At 45.8% G+C, this 20100-nt stretch overlaps 1 protein-coding gene across 1 annotated transcript in view; it reads right to left on the bottom strand.

Annotated features, from left to right (window-relative positions):
• ZNF558 (zinc finger protein 558) overlaps positions 1-20100 on the bottom strand; it is a 386595-nt gene that overhangs the window by 321938 nt on the left and 44557 nt on the right. The gene's annotated exons all lie outside the window — the stretch shown is intronic.

The raw sequence follows: 20100 nt of genomic DNA, 5'->3' as shown, positions 1-20100 counted from the left end.
GGGTTGTGATTTACAACATATAGAACAATCACATCAGATCACAAAATGGTGAACAACCACACAATACTGGGAATCATGGCCTAACCAAGTTGATTTGCATTTGGGGGAGACACATTTCAATTCATAACACCATCCATATTTATTCTTTCATGAAGTGTATATCTCTGAAATACAACTGCTCTCATGACATTTTCTTCTTTTTAATTCCTCAAAAATGGCAATTATTTTCCTTCCCTGTGGTCTTTGGCACAAAAGATTTGTACTCGCCTGGTACAGTACACTGTACTGTAGAAGATAATGCCTGGTGATCTGCTTCAATTAAGATTACGGCCAGGAAAACCCTATAGGGCACTTCTACTCTGTAACTCATGAGGCCACCATAAGTGAGAATTGACTCAGTGGCAGCTGATAACAACCACACAACATGGTCTTTGCACTACATAGTTCATCTGACTGGATTTTCTTTCCCTAGGAATTCCCGTGGTTGCCTTCTCATAATTTGGGTCTTATCTCAAAGAGCCACGTCCTCAGTGAGTGACCCTTCACTCATCTCAGTTACTATCTCACTTCCCTGTTTAAATTTTTTCACTGAAATTTTTAGAATCAGTGAAATCCACTTAAAGGTAACAGGATTTATTCCTCTTCTGATCAACCTATTAAAAACTAAATCATATAAATGCAGCCAGAAAGAGCCCTGGTGGCACAGTGGTTAAGCACTCAGCTGCTAACCAAATGGTCTCAGTTAGAACCCACCAGCCACTCTATGGGAGAAAGATGTGGCAATCTGCTTTCATAAAGATTACAGCCTTGGAAACCCTATGGGGCAGTTCTACCCTGTCATATGCATCATTATGAGTTGGGATTGACATGGCAATGGATTTTTTTCAATGCAACTAAATTAAACAGTGTTAGGTTTACTTCTATCCATGGTATTCCCCATATTAAAGGTCTCAAAAAAGCAAAAGCCTGTGAATCTCTGGTTTGTGGTGACAGCAGCTTTAATGATCTTTCATATGTGTTTTGCTCAGGGTTCTGCTGAGTACTCTACGTCTGTGTTATCCCAAATTGTAGTCTGTACCATATATGGCTATTTAAACTAAAATTATAATTTCAGTTCTTTAATTGCAGTAGACACCTTTCAATGCCCAAATAACTACATGGGGCTAGTGGCTATTGTGTTCACAGTTTAGAAATGCAGTAAAACCTGCGAAAGCTGGAAGCTGTGTAAGGTAGAAACCTGTCAGAGAAGGAAAACGAAAATATTTTCCACTAAATCAAGCAATAGAAATGTGGTAAGACATCATGCTGCACCCTGTCAAATCTGGAAAACTTGCAACACTCATCAGAATATTCCAATGGCTCAGCTCTCATCTCCCAGGAGTAGGCAAAGGACCAGTTCTGAAGACAGTGTGGGGTATTGGCAACCTGGGCCTGCTGAGCTTGTTCCTGAGCAGCCTTCAAGAGGCAAGCAGCGTGACAGGTCAGAGAGAAGAAATTAAAAAAGTCCATAGTGCTTGCCCATAGGTATTCAGTCTGGAGTGGAAGGGAATTTTAAATAAATTCCTGGACATCTGAGAGCCTGTAACAAAAAGGCTTAATCTGTGGGAGAGGTTAGATGGGTTGGTAGTGAAAGATATTTCAAATGAGGTTTATAGATTTGGTAGAATTTAGCTACAAACATGGTTGGGCCTTGTTGATGGTGGAGGGGAGAATTTGAGAGAGTATTTCAGGTGGGAAAAATGTGTGTAAATCCATGAGTCAGCAGAGAATCCAGTATCATTCAGGACCTGTGAAAGGGGTGACTGAATCAGAGAAAACAAAGGTGAGTGGTGGGTGTAAGACTGGAGGGAGTGGTGGGAGTAGGACACTTATTGCTATGTGGATCATTTTGGGCTTTTTCTAAGGATATTGGGAAGCCACTGACATGTTTTCAGCCAGGACAGGAGATTATATTCATGATTGGAAACAGAACACTCCAGTCCCTGTACTGCAAATAGATTTTAGACATGACAACAGCAAATACATGAAGTCAGGACAGGAGCTTGTCATGAATAAGTTCAGGAAGAGGCCAATGGTGGCCTAGATATGGGTAATGTTTGTGAAACAGGAAGGAGGGGAAATGATGTGAGACAGATGTAGATGACATACAGCAGGTAAGTTGGTAGAATGTTCTTTCTTTTAGTTGCCATATCCTTAGAGCAGTGTTTATCAAGATTTAAAGTGCACATGAATGTCCCGGAGAGCATCTTAAAATGCAGATTCTGGATTCAGTATGTTTGGAGTGAGGCTTGAGATCTTGCAATTCTAACAAGACCCCATTTTATAGGGATGTTGATGCTCTGGGGACCAGACTTTTAGTAGAAAATATGTGGAGGAGTAACTGCCACAAGACACCATAAGGTACCCAGCAGAGTGAAAAAATGGACTCAGGCAAATCCCCACAGAACTTATATTTTTGTGAGGAAGAGTGAATATCCAGCTAAACAAGCTGATAAAAAAAAAAAAAAAAGATATTGATAAGGGAATGGATGAGAAGTAGAGTGTGCTTTTAGAGAAAAGGAAAGTAAAAATAACCCTGATGGGAGGGATACTCCTAAGAAAAGTCTAAGAATGAAAACAACAGGAGTCAGCCATGTGGGCAAGAGGTGGAAAGTGTTGGGGAAATATCATTAAAAACCAGATCTGCACTTCTGGCCAACAGGGTGCCATAGACAGAAGCACCACACTTTCCCTCCACAGCAAAGGCCCAAAAAACTAAGTAGAACAGAGACACCTTTCAATGCCCAAATAACTACATGGGGCTAGTGGCTATTGTGATCACAATTTAGAAATAAAAAAAAAAAAGTGTGAAAACTGGAACCTGTGCAAGGCAGAAACCTGTCAGACAAGGAAAACTAAAATATTTTCCACTAAACTGGGCGATAGATAAGTGGTAAGACATCATCCTGTATTTCACAAAGTTCCCAGCAGGAGACAGGGCACCCGGTAACCACCGATATATGCTTTCCCCCTCCCCTTAGCCTCCTCTGCTTCCCATCAGCCACAGTTTCTTGGCCAGGAGCCAACTGCTTTGGCCTCAGACCGCTTGGATTAGCCCCACCCACACCAGCCGGCTCCCTGAGTGGGTGTTGGTTTTTTCCATTTCTATTGGTTTCTTCTGTGCCTCCCACCACCTCCCCCTCCTTTCTCAAACATTTGGCTCCATGTGCCATCTTTGCTTCTTCTTGAAAGGCTGTGAAGCCCTGCTCGACTGGCCAACCACTTCCTCAGCCCACAACACCACACTGGTGGGACCCCTGGGGCTTTTTTTTTTTTTTTTTTGCTTTGTTCTGTCTTGTTTTCTTTTTCTTTTCATGGCTTGGGAGCCCCTTCTGGCCGGGCTGCACTGCACAGCTTAGGAGCCACTCCCCCAATCTTTATGGCTGCATAGGTGGGGTCCCTGGGAGCACTTTTTTTTTCTTCTCTTTTTCCTTTTCTGTCTTTCTTCATTTCTTAGTTCTCATCTCTCTATACTTACCTTCTTCTCCTGTCTCCTGAATACCTGGTGCTATTTGACATCAATACCCCCTCAAGCCAGGATATACTGTGCAGCCTGGGAGCCACTTCCCCAGTCTTGGCAGCCACACCAGTGGGATCCCTGGGGGCTTTTCTTTTACAAAGTTTTATCTAGTTTTTTTTTTTTTTTTTTTTTTTTTTGCTTTTCTCCATTTCTTGGTTTCTCATCTCTCCACTGCAACGGCAAGTGCCTTAGCACTCTTTTTTTTCTTTTGTTTGTTTTTGGCCCCTGTTTATCTCTCCTCTTTCCCATACCCATATTAGCTCCACACATCACAATCTCCCCTCTCTCCTGCCTACCTGCACAATGCACTGACCTCACACCCCTGAGCAGCGCAGGCACAGCCTACTGGAACCTGCTCAGAACTGATTCTTGGCCCTCCCTGTCAGCCCTGGAATGTGCCACAAACAACCCACCCCAGCCCCTTCAACTGGATCTGCCCTGCTGCACCATAGGTGAGTGACTGGCCCTCCCCACTGAACAAAGAGATGAAAAGCATCATGACTATAGACAAGCAAACAACAAAGAACGCACAGCCTGTCTGCTCAGACATAACCAAATAAAACAAGAAAGCAGGACAAAAAGAACAAAAAACAAAAAACAAATCTACACTCAAGAAATGAAGAAATAACTACGGAATATCCTGAAGACAGCAGACAATATCAAAACATACAAAAAAAAAAAAAAGGACAGGATGGTTCCAGTAGGCACCCAAAATAAAACACCAGATGACTTTCCAGTAGAAGAAAAGACACTAGAATTATCTGACAAGGAATTCAAATCTCTAATATTCAGAGCTATCCAAGAGTTGAAGCAAAAAGCAGACAAAATGAGGAAAAAATAGCAAATTTATAGAAAAGCAAACAAATCCATGGAAAATACAGACAAAAAAATGAAAGAATTCAGGAAAATAATACAGGAACACAATGCCAAAAAAAAAAAAAAAAATCACAACTAGAAATCATACCTAAACAACAATTAAAATCCAAAAGATAAAGAAAAAGATTTCAGATGGTCAGTGTCATAGTAGGGCTGAGGAGCAGGTTTGAAATAATGGAAGACAGGATCAGAGAAATTGAAGACAAATACTTGGATACAACTTTGAGGAAAAATCAGGAAAAGGAATAAAGAAAAATGAAGAAACCCTGAGAATTATATGGGATACAATCAAAAGCAAAAATTTGCAAGTGATTAGAGTTCCAGACCAGGGAGAGAAAATAGAAAACACAGGATCATTGAAGAATTACTGACAGAAAACTTCCCTAATATCATGAAAGATGAAAAGTTGACCATCCAAGAGGCTCAACGAACCTCATATAGCATGGACCCCAAAAGAAAATCATCAAGGCATATCATAATCACACTTGCTAAAACCAAAAAAAACCAAAGACAAAGAAAAAATCCTGTGAGCAGCTGTAGAAAAAAAAAAAAACAGTCACATACAGAGGAAAAACACCAAGACTAAGCTCTGATTATTCAGCAGAAACCATGCAGGCAAGAAGGCAACGGGATAACATATATAAAACCTTGAAAGGAAAATAACTGTCAAACAAGAGTAATATATCCTGCTAAACTTTTGTTCAAATATGCTGGTTAAATTAGGACATTTCCAGATACACAAATTAAAGGAATATATAAAAACCAAACTTACAAGAATTATTAAATGGAATCCTTTGGTGTGAGAACAAATAACGTCAGACCACAGGCTGAATCTAGAACACAGGATTGTACCAGCCAGATACCACCCTAGGAAATGAACTCTCAAGGACTATTCAAAACCAAAAGAATTGCAACAGGGAACCAAAGAGGTTAATCTGTAAATGACAACAACATCAGAACAATAAAAGATGGAATAAACAGTTTAGGTATAGAACTTTCTAATGGAGAGGAAGGCAAGGCAATACCAAGTAATAACAGACTGGTTCAAACCTAGGAAGATAAGGGTAAATTTCAAGGAAACCACAAAGAAAGTTAACAAACCTACTCATCAAAATAAAGAAGAAAAACAATAAAGTCTCAAAAAAAAAAAAATCCACAAAAACAAAAGGAACTCAACACAGGAGAGTAAAAGGAACAAAGAAAATGTTAGCACCACAAAAAAAAAAGCACTACAAAATGACAGCAATAAATTCACAGCTATCAATTATTACACTGAATGTAAATGGCCTAAATGCACCCATAAAGAGACACAGAGTAACAGAATGGATAAAAAAAAAAGAGAGTCTATTAATATGCTGTCTACAAGAGACACACAGACATAAGTTTATTAAAAATCAAAGGATGGAAAAAAATATATCAAGCAAATAACTACCAAAAAGAGCAGGAGTGTCAATTCTCAGATAAAATACACTTTAAAACAAAATCTACCATAAAAGGCAAAGAAGGGCACTATATAATGACTAAAGGGATGATCCACCATGAAGACTTAACCATAGTACACACCTACACACCCAATAACAGGGCTCCAAAATACATAAAACAAACTCTAACAGCACTGAAAAGAGAAATTGACAGTTCCACAATAATAGTAGCAGACTTTGACACACCACTCTTGGTAAAGGACAAACATCTAGAAAGAAACTTAGCAAAGATACAGGAGAGCTAAAGAGCACAATCAGCCAACTTGACCTCATAAACACTCATTCAACAGCTGCAAAGTACAAATTCTTTTCCAACACACATGCGACATTCTCCAGAATAGACCACATCTTAGGTCACAGAGCAACCCTCAACACAATCCAAAACATTGAGATAATACAAAGTATCATCTCTGACCGCAACGCCATCAAAATAGAAATTAAAAGCAGCAAGAGTAAGGAAAAAAAAAAATCAATCACATGGAAACTGAATAACAGCCTGCTTAAAAACCAATGGGGTAATAGAAGAAATCAGAGATGGAATAAAAAAATTCCTAGAATCAAATTAGAGTGAAAACACATCATACCAAAACCTTCGGGACACAGCAAAGGCAGTCCTCAGAGGTTAATTTATAGCAATAGATGCACAAATCAAAAAAGAAGAAAGGTACAAAATCAAAACATTAGCTACACAACTTGAACAAATAGAGAACAGCAAAAGAAGCCCATAGCCACCAGAAGAAAGGAAATAATAAAGATCAGAGCAGAAATAAATGAAATGGAAAACAGAAAAACAATAGAGAGAATCAACAAAACCGAAAGTTGGTTCTTTGAAAGGATCAATAAAATCGACAAACCACTGGCCAAACTGACAAAAGAAAAACAGGAGAGGATGCAAATAACACAAATAAGAAATGAAATGGGGGACATTACAACAGATCCAACTGAAATAAAAAGGATCGTAACAGAGTGTTATGAAAAACTATACTCCAACAAATTTTAAAACCTAGAAGAAATGGACAAATTTCTAGAGACACACTACCGACCCAAACTAACACAAAATGATGTTGAAAATCTGAACAGACCCGTAACAAGAGAAGAGATTGAAAAGGTAAAAACAAAAAACAAAAACAACTCCCAACAATGACAACAAAAGGCCCTGGCCTAGATGGCTTCCCTGGAGAATCCTACCAAATATTCAGAGAAGAGCTTACTGATGACGTTTTACAGACATGGCTTCCAAATCCTTGAGGAAACATTCCTGGGTTGTAAAACTGGCAAGAAGCGTTATCTGGCTTTTCAAGAGGATGTCTCCACGGATGCAAAGAAACAATTTAAAATTACATTGTTCCTAAAGTAAATGCTCTAAGAAAGAGCAAAGGGAAGTCCCTTTTCCTTTTTGCATCAGGGAAAATTAATTTTTTTCCTTCTTTGCCATTTGTATTCACTTATACAATATAATGGGAATGGAGGAGGAGTTTGCTGTCATTGATTCTGTGATTGATTGGTTGGGTCTAAGGATGGAACAGAAACTTGTGTTGAGAAATGACCCCATATTTCTGACTGGAGAAACTGGGGAACTATTGGTGCCATGAATGGACAGTGAAAAAAGTAAATTCAGGGAAAAAAAAAAAGAAATTGTATTTATGAAATTGATAGGAAAAATAATGACCACACACTAAAAGAATTTGAATGAAAGAAAAAAAAATTTTTAAAGCAGCATCAGAACTGCTGTAACTGAACTTAATAGAAAGTCAACAAAGAATGATTGATTTGTTGACTGAACTTGAAAAACATGATCACCCTAAAAATGGATCCATGATGACGTGTCTGTCTTCATAATCAAGGGTCAAAGCTATCTGAGTGACCTCAAAGCCTGTCCCTTCAGCTCCCTCTGCTCAAGCCTGGCTCCCTGGAGGTGTCTGTGTGGTCCAGCCTGGCCAGGCTTGGGTGAGCTCATGCTCTGGGTTGAGGGACTCCTTCCATCTGGAAACACAGCTAAGAATCCTCTGCTCAGACCTATTACCTTATGACCAGAAGGAAGATGCTGGAGGTGGAGCCTCAAGGAAACGGCAAATGTCTGCTCTGTAAGGAGCAATTTTGGTCTTAAATGCACATGCCGTCAAAATGGATCATTTCTCAGAGCCTGGAAGAAGCCCCATGTATATGGGGACCAGACCCACAGACATGGGGAGGGGGCTCAGGTGCATAAGGTGGAGGCCCAGGAAAATGGGTAAGGAGTACAGGGCCATGGTGAGGGGAACCAGGGACATGGGATTGCTCCCAGGGAGATAGGGAGGTGCCACGGGGATATGGAAGAGGGACCATGGACTTAGAAAGGAGCCTAAGGAACATGGGGAGGGGGGGTCAAGGAAATGTGGAGGGGTTCCACTGACATAGGATTGCTAGCAGGTAGAAGAGGGCACTGGAACATTGGGAATGAACCAAGAAACACTGGGAGGGGGCCTAGGAACATGGGGAGGAACACCACTGACATGCAGAGGGGCCTGAGACATGGGCAGCAGAGCCTCGGACCTGGTGAGTATGCCCACTTACATGAAGAGGGGCCCACAGATATAGGATTAGTTTCAGCAAGATGGGGAGTGGGCATGGGACAAGGTGAGGGTTACAACAGACATGATGAGGAGTCCCATGTTTGTGGGGAGGGGAGCAAGGAATATGGTGAAGGGTCCTAGAGGCACTGGGAGGGAAGTCAGAGAAATAAGGAGGAACCATAGGCATGTGGGGAGAGGCCCCAGGGACATGCCCAGGGTTCCCAGGGATATGGGGAGGGGACCCAGCAAAATGGGGGAGAGGGCCAAGGGACATGGGGAGGTGCCCCTGGGACATGGGGAGAAGCCCCATGTATATGGGGACCAGACCCACAGACATGGGGAGGGGGCTCAGGTGCATAAGGTGGAGGCCCAGGAAAATGGGTAAGGAGCACAGGGCCATGGTGAGGGGAACCAGGAACATGGGATTGCTCCCAGGGAGATGGGGAGGTGCCATGGAGATATGGGGAGGGGACCCAGCAAAATGGGAAAAGGGCCAAGGGACATAAAGAAGAAGTCCAGGGACATGGGTAGGGGTCCCCTGTATATGGGCAGAGGATTCAGGGACATGGTGAGTGGCCCCAAAGACAAAGGGAGGGAATCCAGAGATATGTGGAAGATGCCCAGGGACATAATGAGAGGGCATGGGGACATAGTGAGGGAACATGAGGAAGTGGGGAGGGGATTCAGGGGCATGAAGAGACGCCAGTGACAAGGAGAGGGTGCCCATGGACATGGGGAGGGGGCCCATTGAAATGGGGAGAGGACCAAGGGCATGGAAAGTGGTCCCAGGGACATGGAGAGGGGCCGCATGGACATAGGGAGTGGCCCCCGGGACATGAGGAGGAAGCCCAGTGACACGAGGTCATAGGGATATGAGGAGGGGGATCAGGAATGCGGAGGCGACCCAAGGATATGGGGCAAGGGCGCAGGGACAAGGAGAGGGGGCCTAGTGGCATGGGGTGGGGGCATGGAGATGTGGGGAGGGAACATGGGGACATGGAAAGTGGGCCCACAGACATGAAGAGGGGCCCAATGACATGGTGAGGGGTTATGGGGACATGTGGAGGGGGCCCAAGGACATGGGGAGAGCGCCCAGGGACATGGGGCATGGGCATGGACTTGGGGAGGTGGCCATCATAAACGGAAAAGGGGAACAGGGATATGTGATTGGTCTCAGAGAGATGGGGAGTGGGCATGGGGGCAAAGAGAGGGGACTCAGAGGCATGGGAGAACTCCTACGGACATGGGGAAAGGACCAAGGGAGAAGGGGAAGGGACAAGGGGAGGGGCCCAGGGACATGGGGAGAATACCAAGACATGGGAACCCAGGGATATGGGGTAGGGTCACGGGACACGGAATGGGGAGGCGTGGAGAACAGGAACATGGGGAAGGCACTCAAGGGACATTGAGAGGGGCCCAGGGACAAGGGAAGAGGTCCTGGGGCATTGTGAGGGGACATGCGGTGGGGTCTTGGGGACATCGAGAGGCATCACATACATAAGAGGCCCCTGGGACATGGGGAAGGGACCCAAGGACATGAGGAGGGGGCCTAGGGACATTGTGAGAGTTCCCAGGGACATGGTTCAGGGGCCCAGAAACATGGGGGGGTCCCCCTGCAAGAGGCAGGCCTGCAGCCCTCCACCATCCCCTTCCTGAACTTTCATTTTCCCCCACCTGGCTGGATCTTCAGTAAGTCCAAGTGGTCGATTTGGGGGTTTCTTTAATTTTGCTCATGTGCATTACCGCTTGTAGCTGGGTGACCTTGGACAAGTTACTGAACCCTTCTGACCCCGTTTCCTCCTCTGTAAAAGGGAAGCATAACTGTGAGCATAACCCAACATCACCCTCAGGATTCCTGAATGGACTCACTCATGGCTGTACGATCCATGGCAGTCAGTGCCGGAATTCACTATTTTCCTTCACAGATTCCCCTACTCATTCAGCAGATGTTTCTTGAGACTTTGCACCTATTTAAACACTGCAACACATTTCTTGCTCATTGCAGCTACCACCACCAGGTAGCCTGTCAGGCCTTCACAGGCCAGACTGGGTCCCCTCACTTGTGCTTCTCTCCTACACCTGAAGGCTTTGAGCCCGGGAAGGGGAGAGGGCAGGGAGGGCGAAGACCTTGTTTGTCGTGCCCCATACCTGGGCCCGGCGGGAGCGAGCACTCAGCTTTTCCGCTAAGAGCAGTAATGAGGTCAGAGGCAGCAGGTCTGGAGTGACGGGGCCAGAGGTGGGGGCCACCACAGTGGGGGTGTTAGACCCTGGGTCGCCCCAGACTACACTGGGCCCCCTTAAGCCAAAGGTCCCGCAAAGGGGTGAGTCTGTGGTTTCTGTCCAGGCCTCCTGTTGAGGGCTCCTTTCTTCCTGGAGCCCCTGCATAGCTAATTCTCAACGTTTTGCCTCCTGGCACTTCTGGAACTTCAGGGTCCCTCCTTGTCTGCTTAGGGACAGGACCGAGCACATGCAGAGGAGTCCCTGCCAAGGGTGGGGTGATGCCTGAGGTGGACCCTCTGTCCCCAGGAGCTGCAGTGCGATGTAATCAATCAAGGCCCTCTGTGCCTGCTGTGCCCTTAGGCCACATTCGTTCCCACCACAGGTGTGCACAGGCAGTGCCAGGAGGACCCTTGTGGGGACAACGTGAGGAGGTCCCTGTGTCTGGAACAGAAAAAAAAAAAAATTTTTTTTTGTTTTTTTTGGGAACAGAAGAGCCTTTAATTCCCACTCCATCCCAAATCTGAGCTGAGGCCCCATGTCTTGTCCACACTGTCCTCGGGCAGCACCAACTCCAAGTCGTGGACCTGGGACTCCTAGCCATCTGAGCTCACCCTCAGAGTTGTGTTCAGGTCCTTCACCTTCTAAATGGGGAAACTGAGATCCTCCGGAGCGGTTCCTCCTTCCCAGTGATGTCTGACCCTCATCAAACTCGAGTCAGCATTTTTTCACCTACTCCCTCCCTCGTCAGTCTCCCTCGCCCCCTTACTCACTTTTCCTCTCACCCTCTGGGCTACATCTAGGCCTCCTCCCCTAGTCCCCCTTCCCATTGCCCCTCTTGAGATCCTAACACCTGAAACTGATATATCCCTCGGTCCTGTGGGGATTCTGACTTACTTGCAGCCAAGAAGCACGACAGGAAACGCTAACACGGCAGAGAGGTTAGCAATGTGGGTGACTACGTTCAGGGCTCCTGAAATGTAACAGGGGGAGTCATGACTGGAGCGGGGGGTGATGAAGGTGACCTGAGGGCTCCAGCAAGGCCTGCCTGAGGCAGCTGTAAGATGAGGCCCTCCGGTGGAGAGGAGGGTGAAGAATGACTTCAGGGTCTGCAGGAACACGGCTGCAGGGTCTGCGGCTGTTTCTGCACTGCTGCTGCAGGTGTTCTCAGCGAAAGCTCTGCACGTGGACTGTCCGCCTTTTGCAGATGGAGGAACTCAGCCTCAGACCCGCAGAGGCTAGTGCAATATCCACCCCTCCCCCAACCGCGTATGAGCTCTTTGAGGACAGGGACTTTATCTTTTTCATTTGTGTCGCCACCATCTCTGGCTCTTGCTGATTCTTTTCCGGAATCATGTCACTCACTCTCCTGCCCAGAGCCCATCAGCCCTGGTCTGTCCCCCTCTCCATGCCTCCTTAGTGACACCAACTCATGGGCTCCATCTCCCCAGAGCCCCCTGCAGCTTCCCCCTGGCCTCCCTGCCTCCAGATGTGCAGCCTGTAGTCCATGCTGGCCACGGAGCTCTTCCCTCCCTCCCTTCTCACACCTCTTCCCTAGCATAAGGTCCACCTTCCCCGGGGGTCTTCACAACCTCCTGTGACCCACTCCCCACAGTTCTCCCCAGCTTGCCCCTGTGGCCTTGTCTTCTATTGGTCTCCTGGGTGACCACAGGACAAACTGGGTGTCCTCTGCCTCCCCCACCTGTGGAAACCCCACTCATCCTTCCAGACTCAGCTCCAGGGTCTCCATCATCACCTTCTTGGGACCCCATGGCCTCTGCTTGTCCCTCTGCTACACCCATTCCTGGTGACATCATGATTCCCAAATGTGTGAAGTTCCCCTATGTGAGACTCCTGGAAGAGGGGAGGGGAGTGTGGCCTGGTTGGATGCACAATGCTACCGTTAGCTTATTTAATCTCCCCCGGGCTCCTGACTGCACCTAAGCTCCCACGTGGGAGTACCCTGTCCCTCAGCTCCGTCTGAGCCAGTCTGATGTTTTCTACCGGGAGCTCCTAAGAGGTCATGGTGGTCAGGAGGGGTCTGCACCCATAGGATTGTTACGTTGATGGTGTTCACTCTGTGAGATGGCTCCCTGCAGAGAGGGCACCCAGCCCAGGAGCAGCAATGAGAGTTTTTTAAAGTCCTTGGTCTTTTTTTGTATCAACCAGCTTCCCCTTCTCAGGAGATTCAGGTGCAGAGGGAGAGGCCTGTTTCCAAGTGCTGATCAGAGAAACAAGTTGTTAAGGGCCTGGGGTAATTCAGTGAGGCTGGAAGTTGATTTACCTAATGATGTAGGGTCGTTAAAAGTCAGAATCGACTCGACAGCAGTGGGTTTGGTGGGATCTAAGAATTCACAGGTATTCACTTAGCGCGACAGAAATCCTCACCTGCTTCTCTTCTTCTGTTCCCGGATTCTGGTCCAGGCCTTGATTTACATCATTTGAAATAATGATCCCCTCCCAAATGACTCAAGCTAAAAGTGCAAGGCTGTCAAAGGTTAAGAGTTCAGCCGCTAACCAAAAGGTCGGCAGCTCAAATCCACCAGCTGTTCCTTGGAAACCCTGCAGGGCAGTTCTACCCTGTTCTACAGGGTCACTATGAGTCAGAATGGACTCAACCGCAATGGGTTTCTGGCTCACCAGCAGGCCTCCATCCAGCTGCCCTTTTCTTTCTTTCCAGGAGGGATGGAGCTGCAGCTTTTGCCCTTTTTAAACACATATATTTTTCCTTGAGCTGTAACATACAAACATTCAAAACCACAGTTCTTAATTGTACCTTTTGGTGAGTTTGACAATTATATACACCCAGCAAACTTCAAACCCAATCAAGATACAGGACGTTGTCATCACCTCAGGCAATTCTCCTGTGTGCCTGCCCAGTCCTCACTGAGCAAGCACTCTTCTGATTTCTGTCCCCTTAGTTTGGTTTTGCTGGTTCTTAAGCTTCGATAAATAGAATCACACAGTATATATAGTCTTTCTGTCTAGCCCCATGATACCACATAATACTTCTGGGGTTCGTCCATGGGGTAGCAAGTAGCAGTCATTATTTCCTGTGTCTTGCTGAGTAGCATTCATGGCGTGGATGCTATGCCCATCCATTTACCAGTTAGCGGACATGCAAGTTGACTACTGTCTTTGTCAATTATAAATGAAGTTGCTCTGAACATTTGTGCACACGTTCTTTTGAGGACACATTTTCATTTCTCTTGTGCAAATACCAAGGAGTAAAACTGCTAGGTCAACGGGCAGGTACATGTTTAACTTTCTAAGAAACTGCTAGACTATTTTTCATAGTGGTTGCACCCCCACCCCCGGCACATGTGGACGCCCACGTGCTCAGTTACTGTTCTCCTCTGTGCGCCTAGGCTCTGACGACATTTGCCCAGGTAGGGACCCTCTGTGCTCTCTGCCAGTCCATAAAGCTCCTTTCTCTCTGAAACTTGGTCTCTCCCTTAGTTATCTAGTGCTGCTGTAAAAGAAATACCACGAGTGGGTGGCTTTAACAAAAATAAATTTATTCTCTCTCTAGGAGGCTATAAGTTCAAATTAAGGATGCCAGCTCCAGGGGAAGGCTTTTTCTCTCCATGGGCTCTGAGAGAAGGTCCTTGTCATCAATCTTCCCCTGGTCTAAGAGCTTCTCAGCACAGGGACCCCAGATCCAAAGGATGCGCACTCCTGGCTCTGCTTTCTTGGTGGTATGAGGTCCCCTTGTCTCTCTGCTCACTTCTGTCTTTGGTATCTCAAAAGAGATTGATTTAAGACATAACCTAATGTTGTAGATTGAATCCTGCTTCATTAACGTAACTGTCGCTAATCCCACCTCATTAACCTCACATAGGTAGGAATTACGACATATAGGAAAATCACCTCAGATGACAAAATGGTGGACAATCACACAATACTGGGAATCATGGCCTGGCCAAGTTGACACACATTTTGGCGGGACAGGATTCAATCCATAACAGTCTCCAAGGTTTTCTTACTTCTGCCACTCTTCTCTAGTCTCATAGAAAGGAATGATTTCTCTGTTATCTGTGTTTCTTCTTACCACAAAGTGTTTTTGTTCTTCTACTTCCTTACCAGAAGTGGGAGTACAATGCCATTGTCTTAATTTCAAACACTCCTATGGAACAGCGCTGCCTAATATAATGCAAGCCATATATGTAATTTCAACCTTCAAGAAGCCACAATAAAAGGAGCTGAAACAGGTGAAATCAATTTCAATAATATATTTTCTTTAACCATGACCAAAATATTATTTCAACATTAATATATATATATACACACACACAATGTCTGAAATCCAGCAAGTATCTCACACTCTCAGCACATGTCTGATGGGACCAGCCACCTTTCAAGGGCTCGCTTGTCACAGATGGCTGGTGGTACCCCAGTGGAGAGCTCAGGCCTAGAACTTTGGGGTGGTTTTGGATCTGTGGAGGCCTGAATTCAAATCCCTGCTCTGTCTCTGACACATTATGTGACTTGAACAAGCCCCTCTCTCTCTCTGACCTCAGTGTCCTTATCTGTGAAACGGGTTTCATCACAGAGCTGCTGTCAGAGCGTCATTGGTAGATTAGGTATTATTAGTAAGTCTCTGGCTCTGAGTAAAAGGCGCAGCTTCTCTTTGTTGTTGCTCTTCTCTTTGGGTCTTCTTTCTTTGCAAGACGTCTCAGGGACCTGGGCTGGAAAGGAAGGGATAGAGTGGACAGGCAAGCGAGAACCAATTCTCTGTCTACCCAGGCCTTTCAAGCTCTGGAAAGGACAGTGCATTGTGAGCAGAGACACGGCTGAGTGGGCCTAGTGTGAAGGAGTGAGAGTGTGTGGGGGCAGAGGGCCAAGGGTGATGCACATGTATTAAGTCCAGGCATCATGAGCTGGAGTGGAAAGAGCCAGCTCGGTCTGTGCACAGTCTCAGAGCAGTACCCCAGAAGCCCCCTCACCTGCCCGGGGTTCGTCTCTCACTTCAGGACCTGCGGTGGGGATGCCCTTCTACTCCTCTGGGCCTTAGTGTGAGTCCAGGGAGGCAGGGAGGAATAGACCTGGGAGGCCTCAGACACCCAGCCACTGAGGGTGGCTGTGAGGGCGCAGACAGGGCCATGGCACAGTCACACGTGTGTTTGGGGAAGGCTGTCCATACTGCATGTGGATGACAAGGAGTACCAGGTGACAAGCAGCCTGCCTGAGGCTGGTGGGCTGGCCCAGGTAGGGTCATCAGGCTCAGACTCTGGTGCCGAAAGTGGAGGTGGAAATAAGGGGATGGACTCAAGGGATCAGGCTCTGTTTCAGGTGGGGTGGGGAATGTGGACTAGGAGACAAGGACAAGCCCAGGAAATGACATAGGCAGAGTAGTGACATCAGGATAGGGAGGAGGAATGGCATAGGAAAAAGGAGCGGCATGGACATCCACATGGAGCTGTTCTGGATAAATCAGACGCTCACATCTGGGCTCAGAGGAGAGACAGTGGGAGCTGCCTGTGCCCAGTGAGAAGTCACAGGCCACGAGCTGCATTTCTATCAGACTTTGTCCCTCCAATGCCTGATAGGTTTGGGGGCGGGTGCACGGCCTTGGATCTGGATGACAGATGGCCCCCCAGGCTGGCTGCTGTCTTTCTCTGTCCCTGTAGCCCAGCCAGGGTCCTGTCCCCACTGGACACTGCTGGGAAAAGCCCTCAAGGCCATGAGGGTGGGAGTGACAAAGCAGAGCCCTTTGTCACAGCTCTCCCAGGAGTAAGCAATGCCCATTCACCACAGGACTGACACTGGCATCGTGCCTCAGGGCCCTCCTCCAGGAGGTATCTGCACAATATTTTGCTATAAGGGCATTTTCCCTTTCCTAGGGCATTTGACTCAAAATCTAAGGTTTATTTTCAACACATTCATTTCCAATATAAATTGCTGTTCCTTCTAAAACCACCCCAGGAGAGAGACCAGAATGTTGAGTGTGTCCTGAGGGCAGTAGCACTGGTGGGCACACCGTCATCACATAACACAATGGGGCACTGGGTTCAGCTCTGGGTTCCGGCTTGCTAGAGCAGGGCAGACAAGGGGCAGAGCCTCCTCTTCTGGAGTTAAGCACTTTACATCCCAAATCTCTTGTGATTCTTCACCACCCTGTTGAGACTGACACCTAAATCTGATAAGACAGTAAAGTAAAAAAAATCTCAAATACCGAATAACCCCATTGCAGACCAGTATCACTTAGGAATATCAATGACTGAACAGTAAATAAAACTTTAGTGAATCGAATTCAACACATTAAGGATATACCATGACCAAACAGGATTTATACCAAGCATGCAAAGTTGATTAAATTCATTAACATCATATATATTAACAGAGCCAAGAAAATAAATCACTCACTTAACTCTATAGTTGATGAAAACTGCCTTTGACAAAATTCCATAACCATTCTTAAACAATCAAAAACACAAACAAGTAGCAGACTTGGCTTGGCCCTGGGTTCAGACCAGGCTGGCAGTGGCGGTGGTGGGATAGCCCAAAGTCCCATACACATGGGCCTATCGTCTAATCCGGATTGCTACAAGGCACCTCCTCTTCTCAGCAAATGTGGGTATGCCTGTCAGATGAGTCACTGTTATGGACTGAATTGTGTTCCCCAAAAACATGTGTTATAAATCCTAACTCCCATACCTGTTCTATTGTACACAGGGTTGCTATGAGTCAGAACCAACTCACCTAACAATACCTGTGAGTGTAATCTTATTGGGAATAGGTTTATTTGTTATGTTAATGAGGCCATGTCAGTGTAGGGTGTGTTTTAAACCAATCATTTCAGAGCTATAAAAGGATCAGATTAGGCACAGAAGAAAGCACAGATGGGGGGAAGACAGATGCCACACCACATGAAGAATGCTAACGAACTGAGAAGCAGAAGCTGAAAAGAGACAAGGACCTTCCACCAGAGCAGACAGAGAGCCGACCCTAGAGCTGACACCCTAAATTTTGACTTCTAGCCTCCTGAAATGCGAGAAAATAAACTTATGTTCGTTAAAACCATCCACTTGCGGTATCTGTTATACCAGCACTAATAAGACAGTCACCCACCTGAATGTTCCCCCTTGACACCAGTGCCAAAGAATATACTACTAGATTGAACCAGAAATCAACCTGTCTAGATTGCAACATAACTGGAATTATGGATTGCTCATTGGAATACAAACCAGCACAGCCTCTTTAAAAACAGACGGGCAGTTTCTAGTAGTTAAACATACCTACCACATGACAGCAATCCTACTTCCAGGGACATACACGAGAAAAATGAAAACTCTTAAGTTCATATAAAACCTGTTCAGGAATGCTTCTACCACCTTTATTCATAATAACTGTAAATACAAATGTCCTTCAATTGGAAAATACACAAACTATGTATGGCTAAACAATGGACTACTTACACAGCATTTAAAAGGAACAAGCTAGCGATCACTCATCAACGTGGATGACACTCAAATGCATTATGCTATGGGAAAGGAGCCAGAATCAAAAAAGCTACAGTGTGGTATGTGCAGGGACAGTTGCTAGGGATTCATGGTCATGGGGAAGGTTTGATGAAAAAGGGGCAGCACCAGGTAAAATTTTGGAGGAAAGAGCGGTACTATTCTATACTTTTATTTTCAACTGATTATGAGACTCATGCATTTGTCAACTATGATTCTAAAAGTAAATTATTGTTTTTAAATTAAAAAAAAAAGATTAAAATTCCATAAAAAATGAACAACGATTTTTAAAAAATTGAAAACTGAGACAAGGAAGCAATCATAACATCACCTTCAGGGGAGGATCTTTGTTAACGATCTAGGATGAAATGTTTTATACAAGATGGTTTGTTGGCATTCATAAAATGTACAACACTGATATGTAAATGTCTTACGAACTGACACCATCATGTATACATTATACCTCGCTGCAGTGCAATAGGTTCCTCCTATATATGGCCGTTCTGGCCCTTGGTTTGTTGACCTGTCATTGGTTTATTTTACGTATATTACAGGGGTTGGTTGATACGTTATTCAAATAGTGACTTTAAAACCCACCAGACTGAGTGGACTTGCAGCCCACCGAGGGCACTGTTCAGTCATGGTCCTGCAGAGCCATGCCTTGAAATTGACAAGGAGTTTGCTTATATAAGTGGCAGCCCTACAAAAAGAAAGAGAGGAGGAAGGAACCTCCTAAAAGAGTTGTAATACGGGTCAAGGGCTATAACACTGAGGATGGTACAAGGCCCAAAAAGGGGCCCAGGGCAGAGCACAGAGCTGGTGGCAGAACTGCTGATAAAGGCAGAAAGGTGCTGCTAGGAAAGAAAAGCAGCTAAGAGAGTTGAGTGGGCTGCTACACTGGCTATGAGTTGGGCCAGTTAGCAGCAGAAAGGCCAAGGGCAAGGAGGTCAAAGGCAGAGAGATGTGCTTGGCTGAGAAGGGTCTGCTACCATCACAGAGATGAGGTGAGAGGGCTGTACTGGTTGGAAGCTATCCTCATTGATAAATTGATCCCATCCTAAATTGTATCCTGTAACTCCCTCAATAAACCACATAACAGTGCATATCACCTGTGAGCTCTGTGTAGCCACTGCAACAAATTATTGAACCCAGCAGAGCAGTAGTGTGTGCCATGGGAGGAATGGCTGGTATCAGAAATGCTGAACTAATTGGAAAGTCTGACCACCTTATGGGAACCAACTTTGTGCTAGCACTGATTCTCATTCCTAAGGAGTCTAGATGATTCCTCGCGTTAGAACACATCTGGCTTCTGCACATTATGCTGTGATTTCCCCTCCTTTGGTCCAAACATGCCTGAAGACACTCATTTAGTGGCAGTTCAATATTCTGATGTGTGGCAAGGCATTTATCTAACTACAAGCTTCCTGGTGGATACCGACTCTCATGGTATCCACTACCTATCACTATTATTGATAGGCACCATCACGGTGCCCAGGGATTTCCATGAGATGACAAAACAAGAGGAACTGATGGATTAAGAGAAAATATAATTTGAAGGCTTCTGCTACCTTCAGCTACCATTTCGTAGGCCCCTTACGTGAGGAGTAAGTGAGCCTGCTCCCAGCCCAGCAAAGGGCAGAGTAGAGCTGGAAAGACTTCTAGACCCAACAGGTGCTTGCCCCACTAATACAGGAACCCTAAATGGACCCCATCTTCTCCAGCCCTATAGGGGGTGTTCACACCAGGTGCATCAGCATCCAATATTGCAGCCCAGCAACTACAGCCTTAGCTCCTGGCAGGGTGTATGATCTTGGACTATCAGAATGATCAAAACCAGGACTCTGTCACTGAGCACAGGCGCTGTGTCTGTGCAGGTCAGAACTTCCATTGCAGCTAGATCAGGTGGGACTCTGTATGGGCCCATCATTGATTTGGGCCACAGAATGAGATATCCT

Source organism: Elephas maximus, chromosome 3 (genome assembly GCF_024166365.1).
Source record: "Elephas maximus indicus isolate mEleMax1 chromosome 3, mEleMax1 primary haplotype, whole genome shotgun sequence".
Taxonomy (NCBI): domain Eukaryota; kingdom Metazoa; phylum Chordata; class Mammalia; order Proboscidea; family Elephantidae; genus Elephas; species Elephas maximus.
The sequence above is the reverse complement of the archived record's forward strand: the minus strand, read 5'-3'. Positions and strand labels throughout refer to the sequence as shown.